This window comes from Pan paniscus, chromosome 22, assembly GCF_029289425.2.
Source record: "Pan paniscus chromosome 22, NHGRI_mPanPan1-v2.0_pri, whole genome shotgun sequence".
In the NCBI taxonomy this organism is placed as follows: Eukaryota; Metazoa; Chordata; class Mammalia; order Primates; family Hominidae; genus Pan; species Pan paniscus.
In genome coordinates this window covers 15644799-15669549 of record NC_073271.2, presented here as the reverse complement: position 1 = coordinate 15669549, position 24751 = coordinate 15644799, and positions in this window count along the sequence as shown.

The following is a 24751-nucleotide window of genomic DNA, read 5'->3' as shown; positions in this document are numbered from 1 at the left end:
ATGGCATTTATATTTTGTTTTCTGCATTGTAATAGATGTTGTGCTCAACTGTGTTTTTTGGAAAGTGGGACCTCAAGAAGAAGCTATCATTAAAGAACTGAGGGCTGTGCGTGGTGGCTCACCCCTGTAATCTCAGTACTTTGGTAGGCTGAAGCCAACGGATCACAGGAGGCCAGGAGAACAGCCTGGCCAATGGGTAGAAACCCCATCTCTACTAAAAATACAAAAATTAGCTGGGCGTGGCAGTGCGCACCTGTAATCCCAACTACTCCTGTGGCTGAGGTATGAGAATCGCTTCAACCTTGGAGGCAGAGGTTGTAGTGAGCTGAGATCACACCACTGTATGCCAGCCTGGGCGACAGAACAAGACTCTGTTTCAAGAAAACAGAGAGAGAAAGAGAGAGAGAAAGAGAGAGAGAGGACTGAGTAGCTCAAGCAACTCTGCTTATATAGGAACTTTGTTTGCATGCATATGAATTGCAGAAACCTAAAATTCATCTTGGCAGTGTTTTCGACATGATACACAAAACACATTCCTGGTGTCTATAGAAATTTAGACAATTCCTGAATTTCAGCACCTTGAAGACATATTCTCATATCTTTACTCGTAACTACAGAATGAGTTTTGAATACTCATTGGCTTTTTTTTTTTTTCAAATTTAAATCATGCCATCACTTTTAGTTACCTTTGCACCTCCTAGATGTTTTAAGAATTACTTACAAGTGAAAGAAACCAGTGACAAAAGACCATATATAGTATTTACTCAATTTCTGTGAAATATTGATTAGGTAAATCCATTGAGACATAATGATTGCCTACATAGTAGGGGAAATAGGGGGGATGGGGATGACTGCTCTTAAATCAAGTTTAACCTAAAGCTTCCTGCTTACGTATTTTTTTAGCCTAAAGATTTTTCTGTACATTGTGAACTATAACAAGTGGAGGTAGAAACAGACCATAGCCTACACTCGTGCCAATCACCAAGTTTTGGCCAATCAAATGTACCCAACTGTTCAAACTGTGTTCAAAAAGGCAAACACCAAGCTGTAACCAATTCAGCTGTTTCTGTACCTCATTTCTGTTTTCTGTAGGTTACTTGCCTTTTTCTGTCCATAAATCTTCCACCACGTGGCTGCGCTGGAGTCTCTGAGCCTGTCCTGGCTCAGAAGGCTGCCCAATTCATGAGTTGTTCATTGCTCAATTAAATGCCTTTAAATTCAGTTTGGCTGAAGTTTTTCTTTTATCACTGCTAACGAGTATGGGTTTTTCTTTGGGGTGATGAAAATATTCTAAAATTAGATTGTGGTGATAGTTGCACAATTCTGTAAATAGGCTGATAATCATTGAATTATATGCTATAAATGGGTAAGCCTTATGGTATGTAAATTATATCTCAATAAAGATGTTTTAAGGAGAGTGACTCAAGGCTGAAATTTCTGATTACAATTAGCACACATTTATGTTTTGATTAATGTGAAAAATAATTGCTATTGTGTGGTTTATTGTTCCTTTATACATTAACTTGTTGCCACCGTTAGTGAAAATGAATTTTGCAGTATATAATACTGTCAAACATGTAATCGCTTTTTCTAAACCTCCAGTTGTTCTTAGAACATAAGTAAATCAGTGTCCTAAAATTCATTTGCATTATTTAAAATTAAGATTGATTGTGTACAATAATAATAAGACTTTATTTAATTTTACAATGTAACATTTAGTTACTAAATTTTCTTTATTTGCCACATATCAGGAAAATTATAAAGCAGGTGTTCGTCACCTACTTAGTGTCACATATTATTATAAATATTATCTTAATTTATCCAAATGTTAACTCCTTAAGGCAGAACCTGGCCTTTGTGCATTGTTATATTGCCAAACAGTATCTATTAGAACATTATCTGTTACAAAATAAACTCTAAATAAATATTAACTGTCTACTGACTATTTTACCTTCCTAGAGCAGCTGGAGGAACGATTATATTTTCTTTAATATTTCCAAGATAGTTAAAGTTTATTTTAAGTTACATTTTGAATTAGCTTAATTATCTTCAAGATCTATTGCTGAGACATAGAATTCTCACTGTAATTAAACAATGTTTGAAATGCTTTATATTGTTTTAGAAAGATCAGTGGCAAGGACTAACAGTTATATTCAGAGTTACATGAGATGAGTAAAACCCACAGGCATGCTAATCCCCACTCTCCACTCCAGGAAAAGTTACTAGTATCTTTGTTTCTGGCATTTTAATCTTTCACATTATATTAGAATATAGAAAGAGAAGAGGGTACAAAAACAAAGTCAAGATCATTATTTGATGGGCAAAAGAAGAGATGATAAATCCTCTATTATATGATATGTTTTTGGCACTGAGGTAAAATTTGCTGACAGTATTGCTTGATTCTGGGGATGAATTGGGGAAGGGGCTGACTTCAGCATGTAAGTATATCAAGCAATCTTAGGCAGAGTACAAAATATATTTTCTCAGTCAGGAGTTTGTCAAGCACAAAGTCCAAATATACTTTTGTTTCCTTTATCAGCCTTTGAGATTTTATTATAAAGCAGGCACCAAAGCTGCCAAAAGTTAAAAGGCCTCTATATTCACATCTTGAGCATCAAAGGTGATAGAGTTTTCCTTGGTGCTTGAGTCTCTTGTAGCTTTGAAAGCAAAAACACCAGTGCATGCCATAGGTTCTTACAGTGACGACAAAGAGGCCAGTTCATATTTTAAATGTTTTATTTAATTTTTCAATGCCCCATGTGATTGTTCAATATTGTTTTTTTCTTTCTTTTTTCTTTCTTTCTTTTTCTTTCTTTCTTTCTTTCTTTTCTTTTCTTTTTTCTTTCTCTCTCTTTCTTTCTTTCTTTTCTTTCTTTTTTCTGTCTGGCTGCATTCTGTTCACATTCTTACTATAATTTCCACAATTAGCATTACTTATTTTGTGCAGTGAGCGAGGAGAAGTCATGACTTGTTTGAAAAATATATTTTCTACAAAAAATTGTCCAGGTGTGGTGGTGCATGCCTGTAATCCCTGCTACTTGGGAGGCTGAGGCACAATGATTGCTTGAACCTGGGAGGCAAAGGTTGCAGTGAGCCAAGATCGCACCACTGCACTCCAGCCTGGATGACAGAGCCAGACTCCATCTCAAAAAAAAAAAAAAAAGACATACAAAAAAAGAAAAAACATTTTCTCAATATATACTTCTCAGACTTTTTGATCTTTGCCAATCATCCAACTTCTGGAGATTTACAGATATAGTAAATATCGGATTTTTTTCTTTCTTTTTTCATGCTAAATCTTTCTATCTTTTATCTCCCACATATCCCCCATATAATATATTATAATGTTCATGAAATAATCAGATATTTATATTTCATTTTCACACTGGTATTTTTATATTTACCTACAACACTATTATTATCAGATATGCAATAAATATTTTTGTGTATTTAAATTTCCTTATTATTTTTATCAGTACAGAGTAAGATACAGATGACATTAGAACTATAGGGAACACAAATGCCTAAAGTATAAATAAATGCATAACATCAAAATACAGATCTTAGCAAAGACCCATCTTTTATGGACTTAACAAATATTTTCTTGTTTCCTGCAATCAATAATTGTATAGTGTTATTTTTACTATACTGCCTTCTCATTCTTGAAGGCATTTATTAGGAAAAGGGAATGAAAAATATTTTTCTGGAGGACAATTCTTCATGGTGTTTCTCTACATCTTATGACTGATTTTGTTCAAGACTATTTTTTCAAGGATGTTTTTATAACAAAAAGTCTAGGAAGACAAAACTTTGTTTCTGAAGAAAAAATCCCTTAGAAGATAGAAAAAAAAAAAAGGTAGAAGTATTTCTGAGTAGAACATCAAAGATAAGTCTGCTACTGGGCAAAGATTTAGTAGTTTTGCTTGCAGTCTTGTTTATAAAATTGGGGATTTTCTAAGATCAGATTTCCTTAGCTATGACACAAACCCATAGATTTCAGCATTCGCCTGGGCCCACCTCTGCACCTTCCTCTTGGGATTTGTAGGACAAAGGGACTGAAGCAAATCTGGAGCTCATACTGCTGCTGAGCCCTAATTAATAAAGTTCTTTGTCTCTGACCCAGGAGTCTCATGCCTTCTGCCAGTTTCCATGAAATTGTGACAACCAAATGTGTTAGCTTGCCAGTGGAGTAAAATCTTAGACCATTGACAAACCTTGGCAATTTTTGAGATGATCGGAGGATGGAATTATGACAGAGACAGAGTTTTCTGAAAAAGGAAAGAACAAGGGCCCTATATGGGCCAAGTTGTGGGACGTACGAATACTCCCTGGAGCCCCAGTTGTGGCCAAAGGGAGTGGGGTGTAGGTAAGGTCCACCCCCACTACCTTGAGTTTTAGTAATGCTGAGGAGTAGGATGATTGTACCAAGTCACATAAATGAGCCTTTTTCTTATACTTACTTTTCTAGGAAGGAGGTATAATAGATGGTAAAGGCGTCAAAAGCTGGTAGAGGGCTAAACTGAAAATAAAAGACGCTTGATTCATCTCTCTGCATCATGTGAAAAACAAATGTGGCAGGCATATTGGTGAGGAGGTGCTCCCCACTCCATGCTCCCTGATGCCTTGTTCCCCGTTTGCCCCCAACTCAACTGCTTTAAGAAAAAGACATGTGTAACCTTTACTCTGTAATAAAAGTTGAACCTTTTTTAAAAAGATAAAAGTAAGAGGTGTAGTTTAATATCTGAAAACTATGGTACTTAGGACATCTCTCACCTACTAGAAATTCCACCTCACATAAGAAGCACTGGATTGTGGTGCAACTGCTTAAGGTAAAAGAAATCTGCATAGAACCATGTCTCTGTTCCTTAAATTTCTTTTATTAAGGTAAAATCCTGATAACATAAAGTTGAGCATTTTAAAGCAGCAATCCCCAACCTTTTTGGCACTATAGACTAGTTTCGTGGAAGACAGTTTTCCCATGGACAGGGTTGGGGGTGGTTTGGGGATAGATGATTCAATCACACTACATTTAGTATACACTTTATATTATTGTTACATTGTAAAATATAACGAAATAATTATACAACTCACCATCATGTAGAATCGGTGGGAGCCCTGAGCTTGTTTTCCTGCAACTAGACAGTCCCATCTGGGAGTGATGGGAGACAGTGACAGAACATCAGGCATTACATTCTTATAAGGAGCTTGCAACCTAGATCCTTCTCACGTGCAGTTCACAATAGGGTTTCCACTTCTATGAGAATCTAATGCCACCACTGATATGACTGCAGGCAGAGCTCAGGTGGTAATGCTTGCTGGCCCCTTCCTCACCTCCTACTGAGCGACCCAGTTCCTAACAGGCCACAGACTAGTACTGGTCCATGGCCTGGGACTTAGGAAATCCCTGTTTTAAAGTATATAATTTGGTGGCATTTAGTACATTTTCAGTGTTGCAACAACCACCTCTATCTAGTCTAGTCCAAAGGACTCTCATCATGCCAACAAGGAACTGTGTTCCATGGAGCAATCACTCTCCACTCCTTCCTCACGCAAGCCCCTGACAACCATCAACCTGCTTTCTGTCTCTGCATTTCCAGCTTCTGAATGTTTCATATAAATGTGATCACACCATCTGTGACCTTTGTGTCTGGTTTCTTTCACCTAGGTTCATATTTTTTGTGTCTAAATTGTAGCATGTATTAGTACTTCATTGGCTTTTATAGGTGGATAAAATTCCAACTATAGATATACAAAAAAGAAAAGAAGAAAAAGGCTAAATATTCTGGGGAACTTTGGGGAATGGAGGGTGTGATGCATTGAATGTTGACTCGATTGGATTGAAGGATGCAAAGTATTGTTCCTGGGTGTGTCTATGAGGGTGTTGCCAAAGAAGATTAACATTTGAGTCAGTGGACTGGGAAAGGCAGACTCACTCCCAATCTGGGTATGCACAATCTATCTAATCAGCTGCCAGTATGGCCAGAAAAAAACAGGCAGAGGAACATGGAAAGATTAGACTGGCTTAGCTTTCCAGCCTACATCCACATCTTTCTCCAATGCTGGATGCTTCCTGCCCTCAAACATCAGACTCCAAGTTCTTCAGCTTTAGGACTCAGACTGGCTTCCTTGTTCTTCAGCTTGCAGATGGCCTATTGTGAGACCTCACCTCATGATCATGTGTGTTAATATTCCTTAATAAACTCATATATATATATGTGTGTGTGTGTGTGTGTGTGTGTATCCTCTTAGTTCTGTCCCTCTGGAGAACCCTGACTAATACAGAGGTAATTACATTTTTATGGCTCTGTGGATACAGATGCCCAAGACTTGAAAAACGAGAGGACACTTGAATTTTACTTATAAGTTCAAGCAAGGTTCAAAATGGAAGGGAACAAAGCAAACATGACCTTGTATGTGGGGCTCTTTGGGCCAATTCAATGAACTCTTTTTTTGTTGCTTTTACACTTGAATACATAACAGGAATTGATGGGTTGTATGTCTGAACTTCTTCATCCCATAAATATCATAGAGTCAACCTGATTGAGGAAGAAGTGCGAGAGAGAGAGAGAGAGAGAGAGAAAGGGAGAGAGAATAGTGCAACAGACTTCCTTCTCATTTACCACCAGTTGGTGGGGATTTAGCATGAGGACCTCCACCATCTCATAACTAATTCTTTTATTATATAGATGACGTCCATGGGATTTGGTAAGTTAGAAGCAGCAGTATCAGCTGTCCTGCCTGTAATGTTAACATACCTATATCAGCAGCGATGACAGAAAACCCAACAAAATTCATGGGCCAAATAAATTTTGGAGGACTACATGGGCAGATTCATGTCATCCATCCAGCAGTTTAGGGGAAACTGCTGTCTTTTCAGACCCCTACCATCAAAACGAAGCACTTTGTTCATCAGTTTGTATATGGAGACAGAACAAGTCCTGGCGACTGATAATTTTGTTGACTAGAACCTTTAGCAAGGGGAGGCAACCTCCACCCCAGGATGATCCTTGGAGTTTTGGACTTAGAGGTTTCCCTAACACAGCTACCAAGTACACCTTCTTTTAGAAGCTGCTATTTGCTTGCCACTAATCTCTTGTTGAAAATGAAGGCCTGACACAGCAAGGCCATGTGACTTCCCAGCCTGAATTTCCATTTTGTGCTAAGTCTACTAGTATTCCATGATTAACAAGATGTGAAAGCTTCCAAAATGGAATTAGTGTATTGAAGACCACACCTGCTTTGCCCCAGTGGCATTTTTGCTTTACATGAATAATTGGGTGCTATCCACTGGGGTTGTATGGGGAGTTTATGCCCCACTCCATGTACTGAAGCAAAGCTGTCAACTCAAAGGGGCACATGATTAGGAAGCAGAGGTTCCCCTAAATACCTGGGCCTGGATCACTGATGGTTGGATGAAGCTACAACCAGATATCTATTAGGATGCTGGAACCATTCAACCTCAGTTCCAGCTCTGCAGAACCAGAAGTAGATGAGGTCACTCTGTTCAGAAGGTAGAACTATGACTCTTCTCCTTTTGCAAGTAATCTATATGTTTGGTCTGTCACATGGAAAACTACACACTGTTAAATTAAAAATCACTCCTCTTAAAAGCCATCAACTATGCAAATAGATTAATTTCTGACTGAACCACTGGGGTCATTCACATAGATTCCCATGAAAAAGAAAGGCCCAATATCTGACGAGATGCTTGGAAATCAAATTTCTGATTGAGTCTGACTCCAATAATAATAATGATACCTGTTCCATAGGGTTATTTGATAATATTTTTAGATATTTCTTTTGTAAGCATGTGTTTTATAGACTTACACTACGCAGACACTAGTCAATGGTTTTTTTTTTTAACTTTCAGAAAATACATGAGGAGAGTGTGCTTTGAAGCTAAGATACGTGGCTTCAATTATGTTTTGAAACAAGGAACTTTGTTGTAAAATTGTTGAGTTTTTTATTGAATGACTCAGGTTTTAATACAGCTGTAATAATAACTAACATTACCAATGTGATTATAATCTTCCTGTGTATTACAAACTATATTTCATGCTGAGTGATGGAACTTAGGGCTTACTGTGAGATGGCTCTAGCTTAATATTCTGAATTGCTGGATATTAACCTCCAGCTCATGCAGCTTCATTGTTTTTTTTGTTGTTGTTTGTTTCTAAGAAGCACGTGGACAAGTATTCATATTCAGCAAACCTTCCTCACCCTAGAGAATGGTTGATATGTTGTATCTTAAATGCATTATGTGCATAACGTTTATATGCATAAGAAATTTGAACATGGCCTGAAATATGATTAAGAGTCAGCTGTTTTTAATATTATCATTGAATTTCTTAGCACAGCCATATCTGTGTTTTCTTTCTGAGTGTTGGTAGTAGGTTTCATTATTATTTCATTCATAAAATTTTCAATCATTATCTATAAAATATAAATATTATTTTAAAATTGAGCACAATATTATTATTGGTGAAAAGCTTTAAGCTGTGAACTTTTTCTCTGTTGAAAATAGTAATGTCATTTGTGGGTTGTAGCTTGTCAACATAGTGGGGATTGCAATATTTCTGTCAACATCTGCTTTAGTAAAGGGAAGAGCAATCCGGGATAATCTTTTATTGCTTTTTGTCCATCAGGGCTAATTTGCATTCACTTAATATCAAATTTTTCCAAATTTGAGTCATGTAGTTTGCATACTTGCTTTTTTCAAGCACTCTAGTAAATTTATTTTCTAGAAAATCTCTTTCACAGTTCAGGGAGATTCAGGAAGATACTTTTTCATTTTAACTTTTGCATTTGCACTACTGATACTAAAAATGATATATTTTAATTTCTTTACAAATTTTATATCTGTGTTATTCTTAAGTGTAAAATGTTTAAGTGTCATAAAAATATGGTAAAGTACAGAAAATACAAGGAGACATATTTTAAGATCTGTTACTTTTTTAATATAAAAATATACAGAAATATATCTGCAGAGATATGGCTACACAAAGAAAGAGGTATCACAACATACTTTTATTTGGAGGAGGTATGTCCTGCTGTAACCAAGTTTTTATGTAGATGTAATTTTAACGTTGACATTTTCTGAAAGCAACCATGATTTCTTTTTTTTTTTTTTTTTTTTGAGATGGGAGTTTCACTCTGTCACCCAGGCTGGAGTGCAGTGGCACGATCTTGGCTCACTGCAAGCTCTGCCTCACAGATTCACGCCATGCTCCTGCCTCAGCCTCCCGAGTAGCTGGGACTACAGGCGCCCACCACCATGCCCAGGTAATTTTTTGCATTTTTAGTAGAGATGGGGTTTCACCATGTTAGCCAGGATGGTCTCGATCTCCTGACCTCATGATCCGCCCGCCTCGGCCTTCCAAGGTGGTGGGATTACAGGCATAAGCCACTGGCCCGGCTGAAAGCAACCATGATTTTAACAGGCCTAAGATATAACCTCTCAACCGTTCTGTAGGGTGAGGAAGGTACACTGAAAATGAAAACTTGTCCATGTTCTTGCTAAGAATAAGAAAGAGTGATGCCGTATGAGCTGGAGTTCTAATAACCAGCAATCTGGGCTATGAAGCTAGAATCATCTCACAGTAAGCCCTAAGTCCCATCACCCAGCATGAAATATAGTTTGTAATACACAGGAAGATCATAATCACATTAGTAATGTTAGTTATTATTACAGCTGTCTTAAAACCCGAGTCATTTAAAAAAGAATTCAACAATTTTACAACAAAAGTCTTTCATTTCAAAACATAATTGAAGCCATGTATTTTAGCTTCAAAAGTACACTCTCCTCATGTATTTTCTGGAAGTTGCTAAAAACACTGACTAATGTCTGCATAGCATAAAGTATATAAAACACATGCTTACAAAAGAAATGCTAAAAAAATAAAAGTTGTGCCTTCTTTTTTTTATTATATTTTAAGTTCTGGGGTACATGTGCAGGACGTGCAGGTTTGTTACATAGGTATACACGTGCCATGGTGGTTTGCTGCACCCATCAACCCGTCATATACATTAGGTATTTCTCCTAATGCTATCCCTCCCCTAGCCCCCCACCACCCGACAGGCCCCAGTGTGGGATGTCCACCCTCCCGGGGGCCAAGTGTTCTCATTGTTCAACTCCCACTTATGAGTGAGAACATGCGATGTTTGGTTTTCTGTTCTTGTGTTAGTTTTCTTTACTGGCCAAAATGATATAACAGGAATCGGATTCATCCTTCCACCTAAACAAATATCAAATCAGACAAGATATACAAAATAATTGTTTCAAGATGTTGGACATCAAGCAATACAGTTTAATGATCTCTAAGAGAAAGGAAACAAATGAAGTGAGACTTGCAATTTGCCCAACTTCATGTCTGAGAGAGTTTCTAGGCTACAGCACCAGGCAGGGTAGTTTCTGTGGAACCTAGTGGATTCCCTGAATTGAAGAAGTGGAGCTGGGAATCTTGGAGGGACAAGAAAGCTGTAATTTACAAAGCAGGGTACTCCAAGGACAGCTGTACAGATCTGCAGAGAGGCCTCACAGGTTTTCATCTGAGTGGTGATTAGGGAGTACTTCTGAGTAATCTGCCCAAGTCCAGAAAAATGACTATCAGAAAGAATTAGAGAGCTGTGTAGAGGACTCACACAGAGTGGAAAATCATGCCATTTATGGGGCAACAGGTAGACTAATTAGAAGATAACTATCCTCAAAAGAATCAATATTTTTCCAATATTGAACTTAACTTTACCCAGATCAACACTCAAAAATATTTTTAAGGATATAAAAAATATTTGCCACTTAGCAAAATAAAAATTAGTGTCTGGCACCCAGTAAAAAATTACTAGCCATAAACACTGAGAATGGAGAAACACTGTAAGGTTTTATATAATGTATGAAGTGGTATGATATAACTTGAAATTAAACTGTGATATATTAAAGATGTTGTATTAGTCAATGTTCTCCAGAGACAGACTAATAGGAGGTAGATAGACTGGATAGATAGATGATAGATAGATAGATAGATAGATAGATAGATAGATAGATAGATAGATAGATAGAAGGCAATTCACTTGGGGAATTGACTCACATATTTATGGAGACTGAGAAAAGTCCCATAACAGACCATCTACAAGCTGAAGAATCGGGGAAGCTGGCAGTGTGGCTGTCCAAGTCTGAAGCCCTTAGAACAACGGAAGCTGATAGTGTAACCTTCAGTTTGAGGCCAAAGGCCAGGGAACCCAGGAGGGTGCTGGCACAAGTCCCAAAGTCCAAAGGCCAGAGAACTTGGATTTCTGATGTCCAAAAGCAGAAGAAAAGTGTTCCATCTCCAGAAGTGAGAGGGGAAATTTGTTTTTCCTCTGCCTTTTTGTTCTCTCTGAGCCCCAGCCAACGGTATGGCATCTGCCCACATTGAAGGCAGATATTCTCCACTCAGCCCACCAATTCACGGATACACACAGAAAGAATGCATTACCACTATCTAGGTATCTCTTAATCTAGTCAAGTTGACATTCAGAATTAAACATCACAGATGTTTCCTATAAATACTAAAACAATCATCAAAATAAGCATAACAGCTAAGAAGCCAACAAAAGAGATACAATTATATAAAATAATTAATACAAGAGAAGGCAGAAAAATGGAAAAGAAAACAAATACAAAATACCAGATGGGGCAAATATAAAATAAGTTTTGATGATAAACTTAAATGTAATCATATCAATAATTGTGGGAACAAGAGTTTAGACACAAGCCTTTGCTCAAGGAAATTCACAGAAACCGCCACTGCTATACATCTTATTGAATGAATCATGAGTTCTCCTTCCTTGATTAATCCTTTTCCTCATCCTTTCCTACCCCTCCCGTCTGCCCTAAGAACAAAGAGCTTGTAAACCAATAACTTAGGTGGAGCTGAAGAGCTCTGGGCCATGAGCGAGGCTCCAATGCTCCAGTCCCCTGGACCCGCCTTTCAAACACTTATTCTGTCTCTTTCTAATTCCTTTGTCTCCACCAAACTCGGGGTACCCACCAGGTGGTGTGGGGCTGGTTTCCCCAACAATAATCACATTAAAAGTAAATAGTGCAAACTATCTTATCTGTAGGTCTTTTCCCAGAGAACTTAAGCTTAGCCATGCCCTCATTCATGCCCTCTAATTTGTACTCATGTCTACTGAGTATTTTTTCATTTCTTCACATATTTTCCTAAAACAGAGGTTCAACATATTGTTTAACTCTTTTCTTTTCATATTTCACACATAAATAGACTTAAAGTAAATATTAATACATATATAACAAATAAAATATTTGAAGTATTGTGGGATATTAAGGAAAGACAAAACAGCCATTTAAATCTCTGATTATTATAGTTGGTGCTAGGATGGAGAAGGTTCTAAAGTTCTTGGTAAGATAAAAAAGTGACCTGTAAACAGGGGTTAAACAATTTTTTGTTTGTTTGTTTGTTTATGATGGAGTTTCTCTCTTGTTGCCCAGGCTGAAGTTCAATGGCACGATCCCGGCTCACTGCAACCTCCACCTCCCAGGTTCAAGCAATTCTCCTGCCTCAGCCTCCCGAGTAGCTGGAATTACAGGCATGCACCGCCACACCCGGCTAATTTTGTATTTTTATTAGTGATCCGCCCACCTCGGCCTCCCAAAATGCTTGGATTACAAGTGCCTAAACAATTTTTTTAAATGGAAGGTGATATAGACATATGACATTAGCTTAAATAATGGAAGTTTTTACTCAAGGATGTCAATCTATGAGTTGGAAGGAAATGAGAAGCAGGAGAATGAATCTTATTGGATATGAAGTTTTGGAGATTAAAAGAATCTCCAGTGAAGAACATTTCAGAAATTCATGGAGTGAAATATTACAGAAATGAAAGTAAAATATATATATCTGGAGATATTTAATTGAAGCATTTACTTTTTTTCAAGTATGTCATTACTTCCAAATGAGGATTTATCTTTCATTTTATTTAAGATGAATGTGGGAATCAATTTAGATAAGTAGAATTCAATATCGCATTATCCCTGTCGGCTTCTTTTTAACTTGAGACTCAGTTAAGTATTATTCTTTCATGTCAAGAAGTTCCCTGATATCTTACCTCAGGTAGGAAATGGTCTTCTCTGTTAAGGCTGTTGCAAACTTTTGTTTGTCTTATTTTGTTTTTTAACTCACACAAGCAATAGTCAATTAAAATGCAGAACTGACTATTTCTTCTCTGGCACAAGTAAAGTAACTTCCACAGTCAGAATTACTACTTTAAAAACTATTCACACACACCATCCACATTATTTTTATAGCTCACGATACATTGTTATTCTTTTAGGAGATATCTGTATTTTTCTTAAAAAAATGTTTAACTATACATGGCATAGCTAAAGCAATTCAGGTTGTCTTATATACATGAGAATGAGAAAAAGCACATTCAGAAATATTTGTAACTGAAAAGATAAGGAAAAGTCCAACAAAAAGGTCTTGTCTTTTGACACTTTTTGATATTGTACAGTTAATGAGATACGTGTTAAGCCATGCTTATAGGAAGCATGGAAGCTTACATCTAGATTTAATATACTTTTTGAATAGCAAAGCTATATATTGCCCTCTGTAGATGATAACAAAAAAATGAAAAAATATATTAGTGAAATAAAATATACATGAACAAACTAAATAGTCAAATACAATGAAAAAAGCATAATAATTATATTCATTAGTAATAGGAATTTATGTAATTCTCATCTATTAAATTATGTGTAATAAAGATAATAGCTTGAAATGTAATAGTTTATATTTAGAAATAAATGTAGAGGATTAGACTTTTATATTTTGGCTTAAAATATGAAATATATACTTTTATATTTCTTTTACCAGTGAGCCTTATTCTCTTTTGATAATTCAAAAAAGATCCCCATGGAAGTTTTTGTTAGTCCATTTACTCTGAAAGAAATAAAAATTCTTTAACTTGAAAAATTCTAATTTATTTAATTAGTCTTAAGGCTAAATGTATGAGTACTTAAAGAGGTTGTATCAGTCTATAAGCTATTTAATATAAGCCCATGAATTAATGCCTTAAAATCAATATCTAATGTACTGTTTAAGTTGTACATATTTTATTAATTTTCAATTTAGTAATTCTTACCAGTACAGTAAGTAAAAACATCCTAATAAATTATTTATTGCAAAGATAATTTACAAAGAAAACACTCAATTGCCCATTTGCCAGGTTGTAAAAAGATGAAACATCAGGGTGAATATTTATGAATTCATGCATTTGGTGAGACAGTGAACAGATATAAAGAATAACATTGTAGATAACACATCTGTTAACAAAAGAAAAATACCTTAAAGATTTTTTCTAGATTAATAAGGTAGGCTTTGGGGTGAAATGGCTTGTGTTCAAATCATGGCTTATTCAATTAATAACTCTGAAAATTTGGACTAATAAATAACGATTACAATCATTTTTTCACATTTAATTTGGAAATATTAGACCTTACCTAATAGGTTTTTGGGAGGATTAAAAAAGTCAACTTGAAATATTTACATAGAATTTAGCACGTATAAAATACTTTTCACTAATGAAGAGTATTATTTATTGCCTTTTCCTGTTCTGCATGATCCTAAGATTTCAGAACTCTATCCTTGGTACCTGCCACTTCAAAATGGTCACCCTAAAGTGAAAAGTTTCCATTTTAAAGCTCTAAGATATTAATTATTTCTAAATCATCCAAGCTTAACAACCGTATTTCAAATGCCTGTAATTTAGTGCTGCCTGAATATTCTAAAGCATCCAAATTCAGCAGTTCCAAATCTGTCTTCATAATTTTCTCCCTCAAATTAACTCTCTCTTCAGTCGTCCTAATTATTAATATATTGATATCTAGAAGGAATCAGAAAATGTAAACTCTGATTTCTTTTCACTACTTTCTGCTTCCAAGCCTTTTGTATCAAATTGGTTACCATGGTCTATGGACTGAATTGTGCTTTCCTTAAAAAAATCATATGTTGAAGCTGTAACCCCCTATGTGACTATATTTGGAGATAATTTTAGGAGGGAATTTAGCATACGTGAGATAATGAGGGTGGGACTCTCATAATGGGATTAGGGTCCTTGTAAGAAGAAGAGCAACGTATTGCTCTCTCTCCACCATGTGAAAGCACAGTGAGAAGGAGGCCATCTGCTAGCCAGGAAGAGAGCCCTCACCAAGAGCCAAATCAGCCAGCACCTTGATATTGGACTTCCCAGCCCGTAGAACGATGAGAAATAAGTTTGTTTAAGCCACCAGCCATGATTTTTTGTTATAGCAATCTGAGAATAGTAAGACACCATGTCTTTATTATTTTTTCTTAGAGATCTACTTAATGCAGACTAATTCAAGGTCTCTGAATCACTAATTCAACTATTGCTATATCCTTCTCATTGATCTCTCTGTTATTTAAATCTTTCTAGTCCAATGGATCTATTTAAATGTCAGTCACTAAAGGGGTCCCTCCAGAAAATAATGTGGTCTTATCATATTCCTCTGCAAAATGGGTTTCTCTTAGTTTCCTGATATCTATAGTAAAAACAATCTAAACTCCTTCCTCTAATATTAAGCGATCATAAAATGGTTAAATATGTACATTTTTCACTTCAGCAATGACTAGACAATGATGAAACTATTGTGGTTATTATATTAGTTATCCCTGCTTAACTTAGTTGCTTAAAACAATGTAGTGAATGCTGCTGGTGCCTCAACATAATTTCCTTTGGTGGTAGATTTGCCCAATCTCCAGCTGCTGTGCATTTTAGCTCATCATTCACTGCTGCCTTTTCTATGGTGATTAGTCAAAAGTGGGTGGGCCTTCTATAACAGCCCTAAAGGCTACTACTCCCCATACCCTTTTCCCAATCTCATTTCCCTTGGAGGAAAGCTGTCTGCCAATAACTGACTTACACTAGGGCAGGAAATAGCACTCCCATTCCTTACTGCAGGATTCACTTTGTGGTGCTATTTGTGTTTTAGCTTCCCCTTTGGATCAGAATGCCTGTAGTCCCCAGCTGAGGGACACCTCTGCTTAGCCCTATTCGGCTTCCTTTACTTCTCTTTATGTGACAGAATTCCCTCAATACTTACTCGATCAGGAAAACAAGTCTTAGGCTTTGCTTCTTGGAAGCCCAAACTAAGAGAAGCAATACTACTGATTACAATTCACAAATCTGCAGTTCAGTTGGATGGTTCTTTGGGTCCTGGCTGACAGTGTTATATTTGCAGTAATCTCTGGGTTAAGGAAATGGCCCTGCTGTGTCACGTAATGTGGATAGACTGGCTGTCAGCTGCTTTTGGATGGCTCAGCTTCTCTACAGTTGGTCTCTCACCTCTCTTCAACAGGCTAACCTAGACGTGGTTTCAGCAGCTCATAGAGAAGCAAGGGAAAGACGTGCAAACAACCTCCTAAAGTCTTAGAAGTGAATCCATCACTACTAACACACTCAATTGGAGAAGGCAAGTCACAAGTAGCAGGTCACGAGTCAGCTTATATTTTTATGGATGATCATAAAGCAGATGTGCTTTGGTGTTTGAAACTTTTGTAACCTCCTAAGCTTATCCTGTACCTTTGGTCAAGAATGTCTTCAAAAGTATTGAAAAAGTGATGAGTAGCATAGGAATCTTATTGGAGAAGAAATCCAGAGCTTGGCAGTTGTAAGTTTGCATGCTTATCCCTCTTACTAAGTTGTGTAAATTTCCCTCAGAGAAAAGATCAGTCCTATTAATTATTGTGCTGACTTTATTTGTCCATTACTCAAACATTTATTAAAATCTGATTGTACCAGTCATTCTACAAGGCACTATAAACTTAAATTGAAATCCATTTCTTTTGCATATTTTTCTTCTTCACTTTTTTTTTGAATTCACTTTTAGTTGACTTCTCTTTTTTAGAGAGAACATCACATTCATTTTACTGTCAAACTTTTCAAAGTTACATTACAAATCTCACTTCCATCAGTCCAGGCTTCATTATAGGTTTATTGTGAAGAGGCCCTTTTAAGTTCAACATCATATTAACTGACAAGGCAGAGGCAGGAGTAATTAGAGCATGAAATATATACCACAGGGTCACCTCACATCTTCAGTGTAAATCATGATTCAAAACACTAACTCAGCCATATTTTGACAAGGAGGGTTCAAATAATTCCCTTATCTTTGGGGCAATTTATCATTTGGCTTGTAAGAAGTTGTGCATATTGGAAATTTATAAACCTGCAAGTGCATTTTGGCCTACATGCGAACGTTTTTTTTGTTTTTGTTTTTTTAATGTGGAAAAACCTCTCTCTGCCCTGCATAATATTTTATTTAAAAATCACTTGTGTTTATGTTCTGCTTTCCTGAGAATGAAAAGAAGAAAGGATCATACGCTCTTTTTTATTTATTTATTTATTTATTTATTTATTTATTTATTTATTTATTTTGAGATGGAGTCTTGCTCTGTCGCCCAGGCTGGAGTGCAGTGGCACAATCTCGGCTCACTGCAAGCTCCACCTCCCGGGTTCACGCCAGGACTACAGGCGCCCGCCACCACACCCGGCTAATTTTTTGTATTTTTGGTAGAGACGGGGTTTCACCATGTTAGCCAAGATTGTCTCGATCTCCTGACCTTGTGATCCACCTGCCTCGGCCTCCCAAAGTGCTGGGATTACAGGCGTGAGCCACCGTGCCCAGCCCTAGGATCATACTCTCTTAATTTGCATACATGTAATATAATTTGGAAAGATCTGATACTAAGACAAGTCAAGTTAGTTGTTATTATTTCTATCATTTTTCTTATTAAACCAGGAAACTTCAATCTGAGGCTACTTTTAGAGGAAAACAATGAAAGAGTACTCAAAACTCATGTAAATGACAAACTGTGATAACTCTGCCTCAACTCCCAAATTATTATGCTTGTCATGAATGAGTTAAAGAGTTTCCCAGACAGTGATGTAAACTTGATTAAACAATATTTTTGAAAGTTCCTACCAATGGCAAATTATAAGATAGTTCACCTTTAGTCCAACTATAAATGGAAATATCACTCATACGAGAATGAATTGTCCATTAAAGAGGTTAGGTTACCTGGATATAGCATATACTAGAGTCATAAAAAAGTACATTAGGAGTCTAGACTTATAATTTGTATTTACGATTGAGTAAAAGGAACATAGGTTTTAGAGTTAGACAAACATAGGTTTTGTTTTTGGATAAACTGCTTACCCAACTGGGTACTTTGGCAAATGATTTAACTCTCCCCCCGCCAATATTCTGTTCTGTTCTCTGAAAATGTGGCCACTGGTACCTGCCTTAAGAGATTATTGTGAGCCAAGGAACATCTATAAAACACATGTAGCTCCATCACTGTCATAGAATATGTACTCTTGTCATTAGTATTATTATGGTTATTAACTTATTGATATTATTGTTGAAAAAACAGCTCAAAGAGATATTTTAACATGAAATATTATTTTAATGTGTAATTCTTACATAAAAAATAAAGTTACAGAGAAATATTTTATAACCTCATTTGATTTAAAGAAAATCAAGGATAGCCTTTGGAAGAAAAGATAGATTATTTTTTCTAGCAACTTGTTACATAATCCATGTTGAGACCAGCCTGGCCAACATGGTGAAACCCTGTCTCTACCAAAATTACAAAAATTAGCCAGGCATGGTGGCACGCACCTGTAGTCCCAGCTACTCGGGAGGCTGAGACAGGAAAATCACTTGAACTCGGGAGACGGAGGTTACAGTGAGCCAAGATTGCACCACTGCACTCCAGCCAGGGCAACAGAGCAAGCCTCTGTCTCAAAAAAAAAAAAAAAAAAGTGAAAAAGAGATTAAGAGATTATATAGAATCACTCTATTTATTAGTATAACATTTTTAAATCTTATTTTCAGTTGTTTCTTCTAGAATTATCAAATACTAAATGCACACACACATAAATTAGTGCACTATTATAGGATTTGCAAAACAAAATAAATTCCATGGAAGTAATCATGGCTAATAATAATGTTTAAAAATGATACTGGAAAACATACTATATCAAAAAATATTTTTATGTGGGGATATAATTTTAATAAGTTAATAGTATATTATGCTTACATACTTTTTTAAACTTAGTACCTCTCTACTTTGTAAATAAATGTGGCAGCATTATTATTTAATACAAAGTTGTTGTCATATACTTTACTAGAAAAAAATCCATTAATTAGAATACAATTTTTGTAGGAATACAAAGAAAGCAATTACCAGGATTTTATTGCCCATATTTATTTTCATGATGTTATATATTATATATTATTATAATTATAACATATTATAAAAAAGTAAATTTTGTAAAGATATAACTACTACAAGAGAAATATAATGTATAAAAAACACTTTTCATCTCATTAGAATATGTTTTATTGATTAGTACACTGTTGAAGTTTAAAACATGAAATTCAAATTATAAATTCTCATGTATTTCATAATCCACTAACATGGCCAATCAGTCCTAGTCAGTGAAGTATTCAGTCCCCTTTTCCAGTGTATTAAGACATTTTCAAGATTAGACAAAATAATCTTATAATTACTTGAGAGGTATTTTGTTCCTTTTGAGATGTAAATTGTATCATCTGAAATAAATAAAACTCAGTGTTCTAGAAATTTGAAAATAATTGGCAGATGCAACCCATAATTTTTTTAAGATTTTGGCAAACATATTAAAATTTCATTAAGGGAATGCTTTTCCTTTACAAACCATCTTCAAACATCTTAACACCTCCGCCATTAAGGCAAAGTATAATTTTTGAATGGCATTCAGGTGATCACCTACAAGTAGTAGGAACTGTAAGAAAAAATACGATCAAAATATAGGAAATAATGCAAGAGGATATATTTAAGTCCTTTCAGTGCCACTGCACTATCAACAGGCCCTATTACAGTAATAACCCAAGGATTATTTAATTTTCTAGAGGAATTGATTTTTTTTTTTACTTTGTGTACCAATTGATTAGTGCCTAGTCACTGGGAAGTTACATGTCTACTTGTAGATATCTGCCTAGTTGGAAAGGTATCCCCAAAGATTATGGTTTTATTACCACTTGGAATATGAACCTGTGTTACATTTAATCTAGTGATCTTATTCTAATATTCCACATAAATGCCTTTCCTAATAGACTATGAAAACACTTGTTCCTCAAATGTTCTTGGAATCAGTCTTCCCATTTAACTGGTCCTCTCATTAGTTAATGAGTTCAATAAATCTTTGACATGTATTTATTCTATATTGTATGAGGATCATGTTTTTATAATTGGAAAATTATAGTTAGAATAAATTTTAAAAGAAGAGTGACTTCCCAAATTAAAAATAAAAATTATTTTATACTTTTATAATATAAAAACTGATGTAGACAAAAAGGCAGTCTCATTGTTTTTAGTTGATTTTATTTAAGCCTATATTATCTTTCAGATAAGTTCAAGTATCATTTTGGTTACTGTGATTTACTTTGCAATAATTCTTAATGTCATTAGTAATCTATTTCTTATCAACGTGTGTCTGTTCACAAAATATCTATTTCACTCTGTTCTTACAGTTCAGAATAAAAAAGACCCTAGAAGGAGAAGGTATCTGATTGAAGAAGTCTGATTGCTTCTGGGAAGTGAAGTGGAAGTCTGGCCGTGAATGTAAAGTGCTGCTGGCTACAGCTCTTCAGAGCAATTTTTCTTGCCCTGTCAGGTGAGTTCAACAAAGTAGAAAAGTTATGGTCTGTCTAGAGGCTCGACTTGTAAAGGATGTTTACTTGTAAGGCTATTTGACTGCACTTAGTGCACTGAAGAACAATCCTTTGACCTCATGATGAGTAAAGGAGAAACAGAATGAAATGTTGCATTCAGAGGGCACCACTCTGTGAGACATATGGGCTAGCGTGACAGAGATATTCCCCTTTAATTATCCAAAGAAATCCCACTGTTAACTTTAAATTGATAGAGTCCAGAAAACAGACAGTGATTCAGAGGTAGAACAAAAAACATAAAACACAAATATTTGTGTGATGTCTCAGTGCATTGAGATTTAAACATAATAAATAGGTTTTATTATAAATTTACAAATTGTGCATTTGTGGCCACTTTTATATGTAATCTCATATTTCAGATGTAAAAGAAGGACACTAATACTTATTGAAGAGTTAATTTGATATATGCGTCTCTTAAGATATACATTTTCAATCATTTCAAGAATATATTCACTCTAATTACTTAAATTGTAATTCATTCTAAGCTAAATTTATACATTGTATTTCACTATAAGACCCACATTCTTTTCACTACTGAATGTCTCTGAAACCAGGTTGCTTTATTAAAATGGATAATGTATCAGAAATTAATTGACAGCATTTTGTCATTCTTAATAGTGTGGAATATAACCGTATTTCGTCTGATGGCTCCTTGGCTTTAATATATGATAGTTGTTGCACCACTGATTTCTCTAGAAATTCTACCCTGCTCACTTCATCAATGCTCTTAACCTTTATTTTGTTCCCTCCTTGTAGGATGATTCTATAATTTATCTTCCAACTCACAACTCTTACGAAAGTGAAGAGGGTGCTGAAAATAGTTGTGCTAAGGTATTAGGTGATAAAAAAAGGCCCTGTCCCAATTAAACTAGAACTCTCACCACAGAGAAGGGGATACTGGCATACACACATGGCTGCATGACCTGCCTTAGTGCACAAACATATACACACAGTCACAGCCCACCCAGGAACTTCTAATTAAGATGTATGACCTGCGATGGCTATCCTAAGAAATCTCTCTTTTGTTTTTAGGAGAAAAAAGTCTTAATAAAATATTCACTTTGGGTGTCTAAATAGATGTTGGATAAGTTCTTAAAATATTTTTTAGTGATGTAAATGTACTACCTCTAAACTTGTTTAAAATTGTCACTGGCAGGGTTCATAGTATTTACCTATTTATCTATTCATTCATTTTTATATAATTTTGTTTAACAAAGTGTAGAATACACACTAGGTTATTATTATAGAAGGAATAAATGAATTTGAGCTTATTGTAACATCATTTATTTCTTCACTGAGTATGGAAAACAGACCTGAATGAAATTCAGCTTGACATTAGTTACCTAATGATTGTCTTAGGGTCAGGATGAAAGATTTGAAAGCTAAAATTGTAAAGAATTGGAACATCAAAAGGAGTTTATTGCTTTATAAATACAATTAATTATATATTGTGTTATTGATATTCGACATTTCTCCCAAATATGTACAGAAATAACATTTTAGGAAACAGCCTATTGGCAGTAACCGTTATATAGAAATTTGTATTATTTAGGAAATCAAGATATTATAGAAAATGGGACCTTATATACGAACACTTCAGAAGCTGAGTCTTGTAAATGATAAGATGAATTTTTTTCATTCCAGAAACAGAAGAGACTAAATAAATTCTGTCGTATTTGATAAACTTAGATACAACACGTATCTTTTTTGAGATGGTTATACTAGTGATATTGGATTTCATATATAGTCAATGAATAAAAAATAGTCTGTGTGAATGTTTGACTCAGATGTATTTTATGCAAATTTAAGTACGGTTTCAGTAAGCACTGAAAATATAGCATTATTCACTATTCTAAAATCTTCTGGTTGATTGGGAAATTTTAACATATTTCAAAAGACTGCATTTTGGGCTGGTTCTTTATACCCAAAAGAGTTTCCATTTTATGGTAGAAGCAATGGTAAAAATAATTACAAATCTGTTGTTTCATGAGTTGGAAATTTTTGGGGAATTCTAAGATTTCCTTTCAAAAGTCTCCGCATCTCTGTGTGATTTTTTTACTGAGCCATTTCTTGTGTCATCAAATGGCAGTATTCAGGATGTGAATAGTTTCCTATTAGAGGTAGAATATTGTGGGTAAAAGCCCTAAATAGAAAATCTAGAGATCACTATTTAAATTGTAGATCTTCACATTTTGGGGGCAAGGCATGAATCATTGAGTTGGTCAGTATCATATTCTAAAGGTCATGATGGTCATTGTGGGGGATAAATATCAAGTATTCACTAAAGCAAGTGGTGATTCTGTGGGTCTCCTGAGAGGTATAGCTAACCAAAACGCAACCTCCAACCTATGGGCAGATATTTTCATTCTTTACAGCCCTGAGATTAAAGAAGTTAGGGCTGGATGCAGTGGCTCACGCCTGTAATCCCAGCACTTTGGGAGGCCAAGGCGGGTGGACCATCTGAGGTCAGGAGTTTGAGACCAGCCTGGCAACATGGTGAAACCCCGTCTCTACTAAAAATACAAAAATTAGCCAGCTGTGGTGGTGGGTGCCTGTAGTCCCAGCTACTCGGGAAGCTGAGGCAGGAGAATGGCTTGAACCCAGGAGGTGGAGGTTGCAGCAAGCCGAGATCACACCACTGCACTCCAGCCTGGGTGACAGGGTGAAAATGTCTCAAAAAAAAAAAAGAAGTTAGGTGATTCAATTTTTTTTTTAACTAAGTAATGCAATAACTGGAGGAGAAGAGGACAATGCGGCATTCACTATCATGGAGGTTTTAATAAAGACAGGTAAAATAAAATAAATAAATAAATTTTCTTAGAATCATTTTATAAGAAAGAAGAAAGAGTAGATTTGGACATAGGAGAATGTGATTGACCTCATCAATGACGATAAATGAAATGCCTTCTGCTCATTTATCTGTACCGCTCACGGGACTTTCCTTTATAAAACATTAGTTAATTTGAATATTTATGTTTTTAGTTTCATACCAGCTAATTCCAGAAAGAAAAAAATTTCAAATAGATATAGACTTTGCAGGTGGGTTTGGATAAATTGAGGACACTGGCACTTCAGAAGAAGAAGAAGATAAAGAAAAAGCAGTATGAGAGCTTCAACTATGTTACTCTCCACCAGCTTATCTCTATACTCTCTAGCCTCTGACATAAACTAGAAAATACCATGAATTATGCAGTTCAGAATAACCACAAAGTAAATCAGTACCTGAAGAGTAATGCCATCATTTGTGGAATTGAAATTCAAGCAAAATAGGCCAGGTGTGGTGGCTCACACCTGTAATCCCAGCACTTTGGGAGTCCAAGGTGGGCGAATCATTTGAAGTCAGGATTTCCAGACCAGCCTGACTTACATGGTGAAACCCTGTCTCTACTAAAAATATCAAAAAAAAAATTAGCCTGGCATGGTGGTGCACGCCTGTAATCTCAGCTACTTGGGAGGCTGAGACATGAGAATTTCTTGAGCCCAGGAGGTGGAGGTTGTAGTGAGCCAAGATCACACCATTGCACTCCAGCCTGGGCACCAGAGGGAGGCTCTGTTTCAAAGAAAAAAAAAAGAAAAGAAAAATATCTATTGAATGTGGTGCTGGATACCTCAGTTGGTTGTAATGGCGTATTTTCTTAGAAATATGCTAAAATTTACTATATATACATTTAAATGTAAAGTTACAGGAATGTTTTCTGTACAGTAGAGAAAATTTGCATTGTTAATCTGTTTTTATTGGCATGATTTACAATTCATTTTCTGGAATAGATAACAGATTTTCATTGATCCATACTCACTAGCTTTTAGATCTCAAAACTCATGAGTAGTAGTTAGAAGAGCTAAAAAATTCTGGGAAAGAGGATGAGTATAAGGAGAGAGACTAAGTAGCCTGAGATAAGAAATTAGATGTCTTAACCATTATGAAAATAGAAAAGAAAGTAATTTATATATATATAT